Source organism: Bactrocera dorsalis, chromosome 3 (genome assembly GCF_023373825.1).
Source record: "Bactrocera dorsalis isolate Fly_Bdor chromosome 3, ASM2337382v1, whole genome shotgun sequence".
NCBI lineage: Eukaryota > Metazoa > Arthropoda > Insecta > Diptera > Tephritidae > Bactrocera > Bactrocera dorsalis.
In genome coordinates this window covers 24,558,157-24,576,481 of record NC_064305.1, presented here as the reverse complement: position 1 = coordinate 24,576,481, position 18,325 = coordinate 24,558,157, and the positions used below count along the sequence as shown (strand labels likewise).

At 37.6% G+C, this 18,325-nt stretch overlaps 1 protein-coding gene across 2 annotated transcripts in view; it reads right to left on the bottom strand.

Moving 5' to 3' along the window:
• Positions 1–16,724, bottom strand: part of LOC105228702 (ice-structuring glycoprotein) — a 558,714-nt gene extending 541,990 nt beyond the window's left edge. For both annotated transcript variants that reach the window (XM_049452395.1, XM_049452396.1), the window contains exon 1: positions 15,234–16,724. The gene's annotated coding sequence lies outside the window, so the exon portion shown is untranslated. The remainder of the gene's footprint in view (positions 1–15,233) is intronic.
• Positions 16,725–18,325: the final 1,601 nt, after the last annotated feature.

Below are 18,325 nucleotides of genomic sequence, written 5' to 3'. Positions count from 1 at the left end.
TTGAAGAGCAAAAACATTAAATTGCGACAAGCAAATGCGACAAGGCGAAATAACTCCAACTAAGTTTATATATACTAAGCATTTTATATCGAAATTGTTTTTGCTGAGGCCACTAATGTCGCATAAGTTAAGCGGGGAGTGGCGAGTGTGTGTGTGGAGAGTGGCAGAAAACAGCCCAGAAACTCGCAAAAATGTTGAACAAAAGTTGGCAAATGAACCAACTTTCGAGGTGATCAATCCTGAAGCAGTGCATTTCCGGCTAAACAGCAGTTGTAGCTACCGGAAACTGCAACAACAACAACGACAGAGAAACTTAAATAACAAAAGTAACGTTAGTCGTCCGCAAATTATACAACAAAACACATAAACGAATGCAAGACTCACCAAAAAAAAGGGGAACAAATGCCGGCCCGAACAGGCATGCGGTGACATTATTAGCCCAACAAACGCTGCAGGGTGAGCACTCACTAACAAGTGCGCCGCGCAAAGTGCCATAATACAAGTCCACATATATTATTTTGGTTTTTGTGCCGCACAGTTACGAAAAACCGTTAGCAGTTAAGTGGATAAGCCAATTTATGAGTTTCGATGTGCATTTTTTGTCTGTTTTCTTTTTTCTCGATTTTGCGCTGCAATTGTATTGTGGCGCTGCGTGGCTGCTGACTTCTATTTGCATGTTGTTGTAGTTACTGTTGTTAACAATGGCAGCGGCACAACTCTAAGCGCGCTGGCAACTCTGGCAGGCCAGTTAAGTGGATTTGTTGCGCTTTATTGGCTGCTCGCATATTAGTAAAGCGTCTGTGGGGGGCATGCGGCGGCTAACGGTATGCCTACTGGTAGTACAGTTTGCCATTTGCATGCGTCGCAGCAGCGTTTGACATTTTTAGCGTCAAACTTTTTCGCATAAACTTTTTTGCCGAATTTATTGTTGCTCACTTTGGTTAGTTCTATTTTGTTTATCCGTTTTTCAGCCGTTTTTTTATTTTTATTTTTTATTTTTTCTTCCTTCACAGCGCTGTTACGTAAAATGTTGCTTGATTATGCTGCGGCAGTGCACTTTTTGGCTCGGCGCTTAAATAATTTTTATTTTATTTATTATGGCTTGCTGACTTTTAATTTCTGGCCTGCCTTTAGGCGCACGGCCAAGCACTAAGTGGTATTCGCAAAGTTGGCCAAACTGAAATTTACTTAATTTGTATACTTTTTGGTAGACTTTTTGTCATGAACAATGAATACAAGCATATAGTTTTGGTTGTGAATATGAATCAAAAAGTTGTGTTTTCAACTTTTGAAAATATCGCGCCATTCAGTAAACGTTGCAAATTACCGCATTGCAAATAGGTCCCAAATCTCCGACAATCGGAATTAACTTTTTCCATCAAGAAAATAATATCAATATTTTGTCTTCGCGGTTCTTAGTCAATGATCTTAAGATAGAACTAGCGTCATCTTCAAAAAAAAACCTTTATCGCAACTCTTTCTACAACCCAGCAGAAATTAAAAAAAAAAAAACTACAAAAAATCAGTTTGAACTCTATTCTTGGGTAAATATAAGGATTTTCTACTTCGGAGATTTTGTTTTTGCTTTTTTAATGAGTGCATCATTTTTATAGCAATTATAAGAAAAACACGCTCTGTTCATTTTATCACTAAAATCCACATACTGACCGATATATACGGTATACAATCACCCAAAAGTTCAAAAATCTTATATATGATTATTATATATATGAGGACTATTGCCCTGATTTAACCCATTTTTGATACACAGAATTACTCAGGAAAGGATTCTCTCCAGTTTTCGATTATATACCTCACACATTGACCAATAGTTTCTCTCGAAAGTCAACTGTAAGTACTGGAGGCCACATAATCGGTACCTTGAAGCTTGAACAATTTTGGTTTGATTAGTACAATTTTTGTCATAAAGTGGTACTCATCTAAGACACTAATCGTACAAAGTTTTATTGAAATAAATTGATTGGTTGGTTTTGTATACTTGAAATTGAAAGAATTGGATGGAATTTAAAATTTTGTTCTGGGAAAGTAGTCATGGTTTTATCTGATTTCGCATATTCCAGCTAAGAAACGAAAGAATGTTAGGACTCTATGATCTACCGTATTTGACTTAAATTGATCGAGTGGTTTTCATTTAAATGTAGGCTTTGTCACACCCATCATCTAAATGTGCCACAAGCCCCTATAAATTTTCTTACCATTTCGGGTGCAAATTTTGTGTCTGTGGCGCATTTAGTTATAAATGTTCGCTTCCTTAGTAGATTTTAACAAAAACATTACATAGAAAGTGGACGGGGTTGCAATCCAAATGCACAGGATGAGCGAGAATAATTATTATAGTTTAAATGGGAGATATTTACTTATATTAAATCTGTTAGTGTCCGAGGCCATGACGACTTTTCAAGCATTTTTTCAATTTTAAATACCCCCACTTTTAATTTATTCTACCAATAACCAGCCTTGTAATTTAGTGAGGAGCTAAATTATGCTACGTTTTAATAATGATCTTTTGTGGGCGCGGCAATGGTCCGATTCCGCCCATTTCAATTTTAACTCAAGTTCTCGGCTGCATGGACGATCATACCGACATACAGATAGCCACTTGGAATTTAACTCATCTCTTCATCCTGATAATTTATATATATAAATAACCCTTTATTTATTTTTATTAGGATTATGTGCTAGAAATAACCGTTAAGTGAACAAGCATTAGAAATTAAACTCTGTAACAATAATACTGTGATCAAATTGAAAGGTGAATTTTTAATTTGTACTTCGAGTGTTTTTGAATCCGTAAATTTTTTTTCTGCAAGTTGGTAGTACTGTTAGTGACATCTATGCTAAATTTCACGTTAAACATATTGAGAGGCTCTAAAAGTGAATTCTTCGATTTTTACTATGTTTGAATTTATTGAATAAATTGCGATAAAGCAGTATCTCTTACTGCATTGTTTAGTCGTGATCATTTCGCCACATTTTCAATTAATATCGTGCCGCAACCACCGCATTCGCCTGATTTACCTTCGTGTAACTTCTGGCTATTTAGAAAATTCATAGTATGGCCAATCCGAGGACACCGTTTTGACTCAACTGAAGATATAAAAGCCGATTCGAAGAAGGCTCTGATAGCCATTACGACGGAGGATTCTTCCAAGTGCTATGACTGGAAAATTCGTTGGCATAAGTATATTGTAGCGGGAGAGGATAACTTTGAAGGAGATGAAATGGACAAAATTCACCTTTCAATTTAATCACAGTAGTATAATGCAAAAGTAGAAAAAATAAAGACAAATCTTTATTTCAGAGCATAACATAAACATCAAATTCATTATTCGATCTACACAATCCAAAATTCAATAAAGAAGGTTATGCGAACAAATAACAAATGATTTAATATACAAAAATAGTAAGACCTTGTTCATAACTTTAAAATTCTTAATTTATTCTTCAAAATCTATGTCGTCCTCTCAAAGTAATCCTCTTGGGCCCAATTCCCCTGTTCCAACGTTTTTTTCAATCCTCGAAACAGTTTTTCGAGTTTACTGAATAGTCAGAAGTCACACGGAGCTAAATCACGCAAATATGGTGATTACAGCACGGTATTGGTTGAACATTTTTGCGAAAAACTCACGTGGGGACGCTATTTTTCGAAAAAATTTAGTGATTTTGAAACCAATCGTGCTTTCACTTTTCTTAGGCCCAAATTATATTTCAAAATGGTTTTCACTGATACTCCCGATATTCCAACGATACCAATAAGATCAATCAAGTTCATCCCGGATTACTGTTGATTACTGACTAGTTTTTAATCATCATAACCTAAACTTAACTGTGCCCAAACTGTTTGATTCTGGAAAAGAAGAATCATCAACTGTAACTAACTTAATTGGTGTAGTTAAATATTATCAAAAGTAATTGACTCGTTAACTAAATTCTTTTATTATTTAGGACTAATCTTTTCTCGAAAAACGCTAAGGGATTGTACATAAAACCTTAGTGATGATGCTTTTTCATACCATATAAGCAGGAGATTTTACCTAACTTGACAGACTTACAACTTGTGCTACTATAATAATAAAGGCGATTTTTTTTTTACTCTAGTTATCTCAAAAACCACCTGAAAATGTATAGACTGGTTTTGCGACCTAAAGGTTTCTTTTGAAGAAATTAACTATGAAACGGGCATATATTGCATATGTACATGCCTATTAGGGTTGCATTGGAATTATGAAATAATACTTGGAGAGACTTTCTTAAAGGTATCTAAGAACCTACTTTTCAAAGCCAAAAAAAAATATTATATGTTTTTATGCACCTGTATATATGTTTAAAAAGAACTTAAAAAAGTTAATTTTTTCGATATTATTTTTATCTAAATGCACTATACCATATACAGTTTAAAGAAGAAAAATTGTTAAAATTTATATTTATTTACTCTTTTGCCTTTCAATTGCCAGCTTTCAACTTATTTTTCACGCATGCAATTTCCCTTCCATTTTCACACAAACATATACAGTAGTGCTCATATAATAGATACATATATCAAGCATTATTTACTTATTTAGGTATGAATGGGTTATTGTTTGCTAGACCGACTAGCGACTACCGACTAGACGCCACTTGCTCTTGGTACGTGCTCACACGGCAAATTGACTGATTCTGAAGTTTATTTACTTTTCGATTTTATTTACTGATTAGCCAATAAAGCATGAAATGTCATTGCCAACTCTTTGTGTTTCTTAAGTATTTCACACTCTTCTCATATTTGTGTGGCAAATGCAACATGCCATGTGCAACATTATTGGGAAGCAGTCAAATGGAAAAGAAAACAGTAAATTCGCATGCATAACTGGAGAAACATAACCTGAACTTTATTTTATAAATTTTAGATCGAAAATTTCAAACTTAGCAGTTATTGTTTTTTGAGTTTTGGTCCATTATGAAACCAACGTTAATACCAATAACAAGTCAACTTTTTTGACTCTTTCTCGACAAATAAAGACCAACTCTACAAGGCCCTCATCATACCCCTCCTGATTAATGGTACGGAGGCATGGACGATGACAACAACTGATGAGTTGGCCTTAGGAGTATTCTATAGAATAGTTTTGTGGAAAAAAACTGCCAATGGAAATAGTTCATCAAATGAAGAGACACCGTTTGGGCTGGCGAGAACAGATTGTCCGGATAGATAAGAACACCGCAAATTTCAAGGCAATAGATTCAGTATTCGTCGATGGAAGCAGAGGAAAAAGAAGACATTCACTCCGAATGACATAGCTATACTCGGTATTTCCATTTGACGCCAAATAGTGAAGAAGATAAACGACTAGCACGCTGTCGTTAATAACCGTGTCTACCTCCTTGAAGGTAAAGAAGGAGATTTTAAGGCCGACTTCCAAACAAGCTAGTTACATAAGATGGCTGTAGATATCAGATTTCAAATATTACAAATTTAGTATTGCGAAAGGGAGCAGAATAAATTAGTGACCTGAGTCCACTTCATGTTTTTAATCGGCAAACTCACTATCTTCATCTTGCAGAGGCTTCAGAGTTTTCTTGATCTTCAAATTTCGATTAAGACTCAATTTGTTAATTAAGATAACAGATTTCAGAACATCCCTTAATTAAAATACCATTAAATATCAAGCCAAGAGAAGACTAAGCTCGCTGCTCAATACCACTATCGCAACCGTTAGTATTAAGTCGCATCTATTACAGAGTCTTCTGTTCAGTTCTACAGCTTTCATCAAAGCAATACTGATGGATCAGCCAAGAAGCAGATAAAGATAGAGTATACTGAACTGACATATTTTTTTGAATGCTTAAACTTTCCACAGATGTAGAGATAGATACTGGAACAATTTCTTCATTCAGTCTAATTTGATCTATAATACTTCTAACGGAGACCAATTCAGGATTTTCTACTCTACCGAATGACATATACTTAGTATCTATTTATAAGACTTAGATCAAAGGCGGTTCTTAACCACATTTTAATGGGCCCGTGCTAAGTTCAATATCAGAGTTTCGCCAAACAAGAGCCTAGTATAACAGCTAAATTAGTATTGTTTAATCTCTCCCGAGGAAGTTCATTAAGGAAAAGTCTTCAAAGAGGTTCACTAATCTCGCCTAAAGTTGGAAGTGAAAGGTAAAGTATTGATGTCAGGTTCAGTTGTAGGGCTTGAATTCAAAAATTATTGCAATGGACGAAGCGCTTTCATTTATGATTTTCCAGATAAGTTTTTATATTTAAACTTACAAATAGACCCAATACAAGAGCACGAAGCAAAGTGATAGGTGCATATCTTCAGCGCGTTCGAACAAAATTTAAAAGAATCAGTTGTTTGTGAGCTAAACATTTCCTACAAAATGACAACATGTGGCACTTGTTGTCCCACTCTGCTGAAGCTTTATAAACTGAAAAATCTTAAGATTTGATTAACTCACTCTCTGAATTGAATTTCCGTAAATAAATAAATTACAAGTCAATAAAAAATACCAGCGAAACATGACATTTTCAATTCAGTTGCAATTCTTTCAAAGCGCTTGATTAGACATAGCTGTGTCCGCTGCTGCTTACTACAAAGCCCGCCGAGATTTGTCCACAAAGATTTAGCAAAGCGCAGCAATTTATTCTAAAAAAAAAAATGAGTAAAGCAAGAGAAAGCAAAGCGCAACAAAAAGGAAGTAGAAAGCATGTCTTTAAGTAACAAAAAAGTTAGCAAAAAACCGTTTGAGCTAAAGCCTCGAAAAATGTTCTCATTGTTCGTACATTAAACATTTAGTCCCCAGTTTCGCTTAGGTGATACTTCCAACTCCATTTTTGACTGATTGCTTATTTTTATACTCACGCCACATGTCCGGAGGGTACGAGGTGTGTTCAAAAAGTATCGCGAATTTTGTTGTTCTTTAAGAACTCATGATGCACCACGCCCCTGCAATCGAAGAAAACTGTCAGTTACGATTCGCGATACTTTTTGAGCACACCTCGTATAAAAGTACTGTTCACCTAACGGTTGTTTGTAACAACGATGCTCTAACACATTACACAAATACAAAAGATGTCTTATAAGAACTTTCATCGTTCAGTTTGTGTGGCAGAGCTATGCGCTTTAGCGATGCGATGAGAGCAATTTCTTCGGAGATTGCATCATTGTCCAAGGTAGTAACTTCCGCTAAATTTTGTGAAAATATCTTGTCAAAAAAAAATTCGTATACGACCTTGACATTCTATGACAGCTTTTTGTTAAGATCTAGTCTAAGTCTAGTATACCTTAGTTCAACGCCTAAAGCAAATGCGATCGGACCTTCAGCTACTAGCAATATACCAAATATACTTCTTCAATATATTTTATGACTAAACTAACAAGTTAATTCTATGATAAGATACCAAAGTGAAAAAGCTTTTCCAATATCTTCAGGTATTTCCCCGCATTTAATCCTTGCAAATTTTGAAAGTTTTTTAAACCGAAATGTTCGGTTAAACCCGAGCTTAGCCCTCCCTTACTTTTTATATTATACTATTGTTTTTTATATTGCACAATGTCTCTATATTCCCTGCAAATGCATTTATTGCCAAGTTTCTTCATTCCCCGTTACTTCGATATGCCTACATATTTCAGCTCAATCGGTGTCCAGCGATTGAGTAAATCCCAATTGGCATTTGTTAAAGATTTTGCTGATGCAGCCTTAAATTTAAGTGCATGTATGCATAAAGGCAGAGCTTTTAATACATACCCTATAAGAACTTACTTAATAATGTGATGCAGTAGAAATAGCCTAGTTTTACGCTGATAATAATCAAAGGCTTTCTTTAACAATACGAACTTCTATTTCCAGTTCACAGTCGGCTTCAAATTTTGGGTGAATCTATTTATAATTTATTCTTACTGGGGGCCTACAAGGCTGCAGAAGTAAAAAATATTACAATTGAAGAAATTATGTTAGCAAAATTTAAAATAATTCTTACAAATATTTTTGAAAAAACTGGAACTTTCCATGCAATGCCAGGATAAAAAATATAAAACAAAAAATAAAAATTTTTCTGGAGGGCACACTGGTCGATTTCATAGGCCAAAACTAGAGAAATAAAATTTTGAAATTTACCACTGTTTGTATCAATGCTATTTCTTAAAACACCAATAAATCTAACGGCAAGTAAGTTTTTGCTCTATCCCATTCGGAGGGGCTACGAAAAGCGAGAGAATTGAGACAATAGAAACACGCGGACTGTGCAGTGAAAATAGCTTAAAAAACTATCTCTTATAATAAACTAAATTGCAATATAAAACCGTGTTTAATCCCCATAAATCGAAATGAATATTGAGAATAAAGTTACGAGGTATGACAATTAAGTAAAGAGATTGATTCCATAAAAACCGTATATTTGAAAATTATTCTACAACTCTGCCATCGCCTTCAAAGTAGTCCCCTTGTGCAGCTATATAGCGATTACAGCACGTTTTCCATGCTTCGCAACATTTCTGGAACGCTTTGACTGGGATGTCCGTCACGGCCGCCTGGATGTCCGTAATCGACTCCGAGTTCTTTTGACCACCGACTTTGTTTTAGGAAACAAAAAAAGTCACAGAGTGACTGTCGGGCGAATGAGGTGGCTGTTGCAACACGTCGATCCCTTTAGAGGCCAAAGACTGGAACACGCTGAGGGCGGTGTAGCACGCCGCGTTGTCGTAATGAAGGATCCAGTTACGAGCGATGTCTGGGCGCACCCCGTTTCGCAATCTTTCGAGTACTTGGCAATAGTAGACTTAATTCACAGTTTTTTTGATTCCACTTTTCGACTTGCTCATGCGAGCTTTTTTCGGGCGGGGGGCGCGCGGAGAAAACCATTGTGAGCCTGAGCACGACTGAGAGCACTATCATCATACACTCTTACAATTTTAGCGTAAGTTTCCGAAACTGTTTCGCCCAATCTGACGCAAAATTTTATCGTGACGCGTTGCTCTTGATTTCGTTTTTCCATTTTCGTAACGAACACTACGTCTACTCAACTTGAGGCAGCAGGCAAAATAAAAAAACTAGAGCGATGGTACAAATATCAATGGAGAGGGGGGGGGATGCTGGAAAAAGAAAAATAATTTCAAAGCCACAGGTTTACCACAAGCGCGGCAATAAAATCAGTCTCATTACTTAATTGTCAAACCTCGTATATGCTTTTTAACAAAGTGGCTTTTATGTAATAAAATGTTGTTATATTGTTTTAAAACAATTGTATTATAAGTGCCCTTTTGAGTGGTATGGTTTTCTTTATACATCGATTTAAGGTATACAAAAAGTTGTTATCCCTATCTCGCCCTCAAATAAATCAAATTTATTTATATTAGTTAATGTTTTCTCAGTCTATGCTTCTGATTTCAGCTGCAGCTTTTTGCAACTCTTTTTGTTATTCATGTTATTCTACCAGGCTCGCGATTTTTTGTGTGTTTTTCGTTTTTATAACTTTTTTTTATTTACGTGTATGTGTATTCATGCATATTTTATTGTTTTTTATGTCTTTTTCATCATACATATACATATATATATATTTGAGCCTTGGTTTCTATTTCATAATTTTCTCACTTTTATCAAATGTTTGTTTTATACGTACTTTATTTAGGCACATCATATCAGTGTAAACTTTCACGCCTATATATTTTTGAATTGTGGTGTTCGTAAAATGTGTGAAGTAATATCACTTACCTCCGAATCAAATTTAACAAAGCTTAAGTATCTACTTATTAGAAGCTTCGTTAAAAAAAAACTTGATATTAACTTTTTACGCAGCTATGATAACATTTTAACGGAAAAGCGTTATCCTCTCAGATTCTGATGTTGAATTTGAGATAAAAAAATTATTGGACCACATTGCGTCACAAATGGAATCAATGAACTGATTCTAATTACCTATTATCAATAGGAATATGTGGTTTTGATGACAATTCTGGCCGGAGCGAATATAAGCAGAAATTTGAAAATAATAATTTGGAACACAGTAATTTATTTGTCACGACATATGTCCCTGGATAACTGATAATAAAACCGCAAAATGATGAAGAGCACAAGCAAATTTGAAAAAAAAAACGGCAGACCTTTGTCCACACGCTATTGCCGTCCTGTTCGAATTCAGTTTCAAAACGAATCAGTTTAATAAACCCTGAATGCACTAGATTTGCGCTAGGTCCTGCATAGGAATTAACTTCTAAATATTCCTGGTATTATCTTCCTTCATCAGTCAGGAAAGTTTCAATTCACGCTCCCTATGTTATTCAATATATACCAGTTTCAATTGGAGCTCTCATAAGAATCTGCTGAGTCAAGCAATATGGACGTTAAGATGTATCGACTTCATCATACACAAAAGAACTAACGGATCGCTACAAATCATGACTTGCTAAGCCGATTGCTTTTGAACTTAGAACCTTTCATCACCAGTCAAAGAAACTATCATGCAAAAGTAAATAAATTTTTGATTTAATTGAATAATATTCAAAAAAATCATTTTTTCGTTTATCAACTTTTTAATTTAATATAATTAACTACAATTTGTCACCATCGGAAGGTAGCGGAATGGGAAACAGGAAAAGAGATTTTAAAAAGCTTTGGCAAAAGTTTCACTTTTATATAGGTAGTGGAAGTATTTTTGGCCGCTGCTTCCATACAAGACCGACCACTGTGGAGGGGTTTGTTAAATACTTAGATAAAGCACACACCCTTCCGATATTTACCAATACGAGAAAAATCAATTGCTTACTTTGTCCAAAATATTATTAAATATAGAATTGTATTATGTTATCGCCGAAAATCTTTCTCTAATGAACCACCACATCTTGCTCTTAAAGATACTAGTGAAAGAACTAAAACATTGTAGCGGAAGAGCTGTTCCACTTAATTTTGTAAATAAGTATTTAGTAATTGCTCTAAAATAAAATTTAGTTTAATCTATTGATTGATCTATTATTCATATATTTTAAAAAATTTCGAGCTTTAATGTTCCAAGCTATGGCATTCATCCAATTGCACCAAATTATACCATATTCAATAAAAAAAAGGTCCACTTCATTTCAATATTAGATCACGAAGTAAGTAAAATTCTTCTAATTCTAATAAGTATTATATGTATTAGGTATTAAGAAGCAAAATAAAAACATACACCAATTTATTCAATACATTTACCAAACAAAAAATGTGTAAAAAAAACAATTCTTCTTAATTTAATTAAAAATATGTCTCACTGACCATTATACATATAATATAATGAAAATCTAAGGTCAGCATATCTCACATGTTAGCCGATATAGGTTAAGTCAGATAAATATCGAAAAACTAAAAAAACGCTTGTGAAATTTTGATTCAAACACAGGAAAGATCATCAGTTTTGCATCCAATTAGCACTGACCATGGAAAAGGGATTTATTTTAAGAATCCTAAACGGAGAAAATTACGATATAAACCTAACGAATCTGGCGATTTGATAAGAAAGCATTGTACTGTGGGGGAATCGAAAGGATGTGGTATGTGAGCTTCTAACAAGAAACAATCAATTTGAATGACGCATTGATCGAAAAAGTACCAGAATGGGACAGAAGGTACGGCAAAGTATTTTGTTATACGACACAAATCAACATTGGTTCCAGACACAGTCAAAGTACTAAGCTGGAAGCTGCTCCGCCATTAAGTTTTTATAATTTTAATTAAGTTTTTTATTTGTTTGCTTTCAAAGTCGAACATTTCCATCAGCATGGTATTCACAAATCACCAGAAAGGTGGTAAAAATGTGTAAAAAACAATGGTCAAATCTTTGAATATTTTTTTCTTTGCCATTCCATTCATTTCCAAAAAACGCTTGTTTCCAGAACTTCTAGGCTTATATCAAAAAAGCTTGCAATTCAATGGATCTTTAGCGTTCCACTGCAATCGCAGCTGCACAAGTACTGGTTGCTAAACTAAGCTTACTGAGTTCACGCAAAACCCATAGGTTTGACGACGAAATGCGCAAAAACAGGGTAGCGCCTGCTCATTCCCATTTTGATGGAATTTAGATAAAGGTGTCTTTCTCTTTAAGCTCATTCTCTTTACATTTTCCGGTGATTCCGCTGTGGCTAAGCACCCAAGCAAGTCTAATATGGCAGTAGCTTGTCGCTCACTCCCGGCGAGCTCAAGGTCTATATAGCATATTTGCTATCGGAATGAATTCTTACCTCGCTAAAGAGACATTAATGAAATCTAGGTAAGGTTAGATTAGATGAGTTCCAACGATTCCACCCAGACAAGGTTAATATAAGATCCTGCACTTCTTGACCATACTTAATTTCACTGCTAGCCAGAGAGAAGCCTATACGAGGTTTGACAATTAAGTAATGAGACTGATTTTATTGCCGCGCTTGTGGTTAGCCGTGGAATCGTCCACAAAGAATTCGTTCCACCGAGGAAACTGTGAATCAAGTCTACTCTTGGCAAGTACTCGAAAGATTGCGAAAACGAGTCAACAGGGAGCGCCCAGACATCGCTCGTAACTGGATCCTTCATCACGACAACGCGCCGTGCCACACCGCCCTCAGCGTGTCCCAGTATTTGGCCTCTAAAGGGATCGCCGTTGTTGTTGTTAACGGTTAGCTAATCCCCGTTAGGATGGTAAGGGTTGTTTGTGTTGTCGTCGAGGTCATCTAACGGTAGGCCCAAGAAACGTGCTCTTTCGACGGGGTCGGACCAAAGGGAGGAAGGTGTTAGATGGGTAGGGTTTGTGGGGCATGCAAAGAGGTGGCCAGTGTCATGCGGGGACTCGTTGCATGCAGGACATACATTAGGTATGTCGGGGTCGATTCTGGATAAGTAGGAGTTTAACCTGCTACAGTATCCAGAACGAAGTTGCGCTAGGGTCACTCGCGTTTCTCGCGGCAACTGGAGCTCTTCGTCTGCAATAGGTGGTGGTTTGACTACAAGAACGCCATTCACGGGAAGGGAGTCGGTAAAGGTGTGGATGGCTCCACTGTGAATGGCGGTCAGTGCCTGTCGAAAGTTTGTTGCGTCCGAAGTCTGGTCGGCGTACTGTTCGATGTCGTCGACATAGTCGAGGAATGACCTCTTGATGCTCCTGGGAGGCGGTTCCGCTCCAAGCAGGTGACTGCAGAGGTGATTCCTACGGAAACCACCCAGCAGGAACTGCCTGGAGAGGAGTAGATTATGCTCCTTTACAGGTAGCATGCGGGCTCACTGTGGAGGTGTTCAATGGGAGACATCAAGAGGCATCCCGTCGTGGTCCGGAGAGCTGTATTCTGACAGGTCTGAAGTTTCCTCATCTGCGGACCACTGCATCCAGGCGACCATATTGGTGCTGAATAATAACTCTTCGGGTTAGACAAAGCTTTGATAGTAGCCCAAAGCTTACTCACAGCGGTGGAGAGGTTGCAGGACTTCAGGTGCTCTGCTGCTGCTGCGATCACCTTGCGGAATTGACGCTCGCCAACGCATACGTCCGTAGGAATGGGTAGAGCGTAGAAGGTGCTCTCGGTAAATTCTGTGAAGCCGACCCAATTAGCTTTTTTAAAGTTAATGAAGGTAGGGTTGTCCACAAAAACGAAATCAGAGTGGGAGCTATGTTGCCTGGTTGAGCTCCTGACCGTAGAGGTCCTCAGTTGGCCACTCTGATTGCGTGGCGGCGCGGCGCGCGAACTATGTGCAGATTGCACAGCCGTAGAGGCTTGTATCACAGTATTGCGCAGGCAACATGGGGCCACGTAACGCGTGGTCCACTCCCTGTGGGTCTTAAGGCCTGAACAGGTCTTAAGATGGCTCCATCCATTGCATGTGTTACACCTGACAGAGTTGGAGTTTGGATGGAGCCTTTTTGCGCAGACGCAGCAGAAAAATTCCTCCGGGCCCGGAGCAACCCTGCTGCAAGGTGTTGCTCCAATGACGACACACACAAATTAGTACTCACCGATCCAAACGGGGTTAGATCGCCGAAAGAACAGCCCTTGGCGGGATGAAATCCGAGTCTATTCCGGTGCGTAGAACCGGCTGTCGTGGGAATTGAGGGATCGCCGTCATGTCACCCTGTGACTTTTTTTGTTTCCTAAAACAAAATCAATGGTCAAAGGAACCCATTTTGAGTCGATTACGGACATCCAGGCGGCCGTGACGAGGGTAATCGCGGACATCCCAGTCGAAGCGTTCCAGAAATGTTACGAAGCATGGAAAACGCGCTGGAATCGCTGTATAGCTGCCCAAGCGGACTACTTTGAAGGGGATGGCAGAGTTGTAGAATAATTTTCAAATATACGGTTTTTATGGAATCAGTCTCATTACTAACTGTCACACCTCGTATAGCAGCTCTGCTACCACCCCAAAAATTTGGAAAAGTTCATCTGCTACCTGGATGGCTGCAACTTCAGTTTGACACTACAGTGATCTGACAGTCTAAAATAGTTTATTGAGAGCTCTCGACGGAAGACTCCCTCCATCAGCTTTCCTTTTGATCTTTGATCCATAAATGAAAAAGTTCACTACGTCTCCTCTCCAGCGACTCCGCCTTACTCACATATCTATTGAAGAATATGCCGCTAGGAGTAAGTTCTGGTACAAGGCCATTTTTACGTCAGAGTTGACACATGTTAGAGGTCATTTGTTCTAAGCTTAGTGTTAATATCTTTGGTGACGTTTGTGTTATCTGTCGTAAAACTAAACTAAGATAACCTATTATGAATCAGAACCCATTTATCAATTTATAAATACCATTACAGTAATGCAAGCAAGTAAACCAAATATAGTTCAAATCGATTATAAAGCTAATGAGGTATAATATATATTTCTCCTACATATCCGTTTATGATCGCGTGTAACTCAAAAAACATTTAATTATTTTCTTATAAAATTTGTTTGCGTATTCTTAAAAAATTTATAGTAACTATGCACTTGAAATTTTAAATCATCCATAAATGAATTGTTTTTCTTAATTTTCAAAAGTCGATATTTTTAGACGGTGACACTTGGCGTGCATCTTAAAACACAAGCAAGATCGGCATATCGTATAAATAAACTTATTTAATGTGGCTTTTGGTTTTAGATAAACAAACATTGTGTTCAAAAATGATTTAGTAACTTCCTGAGTGCATTAACTTTAATTTGTGTCATATATTTCTATAATAACCGCTCGATAAAAGCATCTAATACATACAAAGCCCGAACGACATGGCGTATACGTAACTTCCACTTACCTGTTGCTATAGATTTTACTACAATGATTATTACTGTTGTGCCTGTTTTAAAGAGGAATTTGCTATTGTATTTGTAAGTTCATATTATCATTTGTGTTTCTTTACAATTATTATTATTTCTGTTTTCGTTATTGGATTTTAGCAGTTGCATCGATTCTTCATTCGCACAAAATGGAGGGAAAATCGTTTTTTATTGAAACTATTGTCGTTGGCAAATGATTGTTGTTGTATTTCTGCTTCAGATTGTGTTAATTTATTTCATAAATTATTATTGTAATTTTTAAATTTTTTTCTAGTGGTAAATTATTGTATCGAGGTTAGACGGAATCGTTGAGATGGACGGTGTTACGCGTAGCTTACACCATTACGTATACATATATATTGTGTATGGTTGCAGATGAGTCACCGGATTTTAGGCATTATGTGCACAAATTAGTAACAACGCTTGTAGGAATGGTAAATTGCTAGTTTTGTAGTGTTAGCAATGTTTAGTGGATACTTTTAAATTTATAAAGTCGTGCACTTCGCAAGCTTTTTAAATTTAATTTTATTATTTTTATTATTCAAAATATTTAAAATGTATTATATTTTCTATTTGATTTGTGTCTTTATTTCGTTAAACTAATTTTACGCGGGAACATTGACGCCAATTTGCTTGCAACTTATGCCGAAAAGCTTTCGCCACAAAGCTCACTGAGTCACAGTGCTGCAATTTCTTTGTTGTTGTTGCTGCTAGGTGCACGAACAGGCGTCAAAGCTTTTGCCTAGCAAAGAGAGCATACATGAGCTATCCCTACTGCAGCTTGCTCTCGCGGCGCCAAAATGTAGGCTTCGCTGGCGACGTCCAAACGAAGTTAATAGAGCGTGAGTAAGCGCTTATTTGCTATGACGAAAGCGAACCAATTTGCGTGGCATGCAGGACGTGTGGCGGCAAGAGAAACTATGAAAAATGTCAGCTGTGCGTATGATGAGGTGCTGCCGCAACTTTCTTTTCACTTTTCAATTCTGATCAAACAGCTTTTGCTGGGGTCAAACTTATAGTAGAATTAGCAGCGTCTATACTCCTTTTTGTTGTTTTTTGTGGGTAACTGCTCTTTTGGGGCTAGCGCCTAGGCGATGACGCACAAACACTAACGCGCGCGCACAGCTGTTTCACGTACAACAACACCAAACATATGCAAGCGCGCACAAAAGAAACACTGCAGCAACAACAAAACTAAAGTTGCGGTCGTTTTGATGGTTGGGAGCGCGTGTTGTACAACAAAAACGGCACAAAATTATTACAATCGCTGGTGGAGGAAGCGCACAGCGTGTTGCCTTGGAACTTGAGCGGGTTAGCACCGAAATGTGTTCGTTGTTTATAAGTTTTCGTATGACAATTTCGTTGTTTTAACGCAGTGCTTGCGGAAAATCGTACCACGAAATCTATATTTGTTGTTGGAAATTTTCTATAATTTTTACTTTTGATTTGGGAATAACAGCGTAAGCGGCGGTAGAGTACAAAGCTGAAAGCAAGGATATTAACTGAATGTGTTCTAACACGAAGCCAACGCACACACGCACGAACACATATACAAACGAGTAGGCTAGAAAAGCGAGCGCTGCAGCCGAGCATTCACAACTTGAAAAAAGTGCACAACAACAGCCATATTATTCAATTCTGCTCGTTAAATTGCGGTATGCGACGAAGTGAGTGCGAGCACGAACACGTGGCAGAAGCGCCAATGTTAGCTGCCCAGCAGTTGCAGAGCAGCAGAGTAGGAGTATAACAGCAGATGAGCAATATACTGTATGGTTTCTCATTTGTTGTGGACAGCTTTGCAGAAACACAGACGGTTGTGGAATTTCGCGCTTTTTCAAGAAATAATTTAATAATTTTTTGTTCTACTATGAGCAGAAATTAGTAAGAATTTGTTCATAATTTAAAAATTTTTAATTTGTTCCTCAAAATATATGTATATCATCCCCTTCAAAGAAAACCCCTTTAGCTCCAATGCACTTATGCCAACGTGTTCCAATCCTCAAAACATAATAATAGCCTTCAATGTGCGTAGCGATTCATGTTTAATGCCTTGAATTGACTCAAAAGGGTTTCCCGGAGCGGTAGTTTCAGTTTGATGAACAACCAGAAATCACACAGAGCTAAATCACGCGAATAAGGTGGTTGCGGCACAATATTGGTTGAAAATTGGAGAAAAACTCAAGAAGAATCAATGCAGTATGCGATGGTGCATTATGGTAGTGCAAAAACCAATAATTGTCGGCCCATGATTCCGGCGTCTTTTAACGAATAGCTTTGCAAACGACGCATAAAACTCAAATGGGTTTCCCTGTCATCAGTTTGCCAGTCGGAAAGAATTCGGGGTGCACCACACCTCAATAATTGCACAAAACTGTCAACATAGTCTTGATTTTTGCCCTGTTTTGACGTGACACCTTGTGGTGGTCTACGCTGGTGATTTGGCAGTTGCGGTAAGAAGTAAATACTCAAATATCCTCGATAAATTGACCGACAGTATCGTATGGTTTAACTTGAATGCTAGCAACACAGAGCTAGTGTTATGTCTTTATTAAAAAATGGTTGTCAATGGGAAAGAAATAAAGCTTTGAGAAGTATGCTATTCTTCTTCTTTACTGGCGTAGACACCGCTTACGCGATTATAGCCGAGTCAACAACAGCGCGCCAGTCGTTCCTTCTCTTCGCTTCGTGGCGCCAATTGGATATTCCAAGCGAAGCCAGGTTCTTCTCCACTTGGTCCTTCCAACGGAGTGGAGGTCTTCCTCTTCCTCTGCTTCCCGCGGTGGGTACTGATTCGAATACTTTCAGAGCTGGAGTGTTTTCATCCATCCGGACAACATGACCCAGCCAGCGTAGCCGCTGTCTTTTAATTCGCTGAACTATGTCAATGTCGTCGTATATCTCGTACAGCTCATCGTTCCATCGAATGCGATATTCTCCGTCGACTCATCGGTTGTTGTCATCGTCCAAGCCTCTGCACCATATAGCAGGACGAGAATTATGAGCGACTTATAGAGTTTGGCTTTTGTTCGTCGAGAGAGGACTTTACTTTTCAATTGCCTACTCAGTCCGA